Below are 237 nucleotides of genomic sequence, written 5' to 3'. Positions count from 1 at the left end.
TCGAAAATTGAGTACTTAAGTGGGGGCCTACAAAAAATGAGCTGACTTAAAAAAAAAAAATCATCCGACCTTAAAACACTTACATAGTTAAAAAAAAAAAAACGATTAAAAACAAAGAAAGGCAAAAAAGAAAACAAGAAGAAAAAATAGTAATAGTGAAGGTGTTTAAAAAATTTAGGATAGCAAAAAAAAGGTTTATTTGGTTTTTGGAAAAAACGTTTGTTTTTAAAAATATTA

This window comes from Penaeus monodon, chromosome 33 (genome assembly GCF_015228065.2).
Source record: "Penaeus monodon isolate SGIC_2016 chromosome 33, NSTDA_Pmon_1, whole genome shotgun sequence".
Taxonomy (NCBI): Eukaryota; Metazoa; Arthropoda; class Malacostraca; order Decapoda; family Penaeidae; genus Penaeus; species Penaeus monodon.
The sequence above is the reverse complement of the archived record's forward strand: the minus strand, read 5'-3'. Positions refer to the sequence as shown.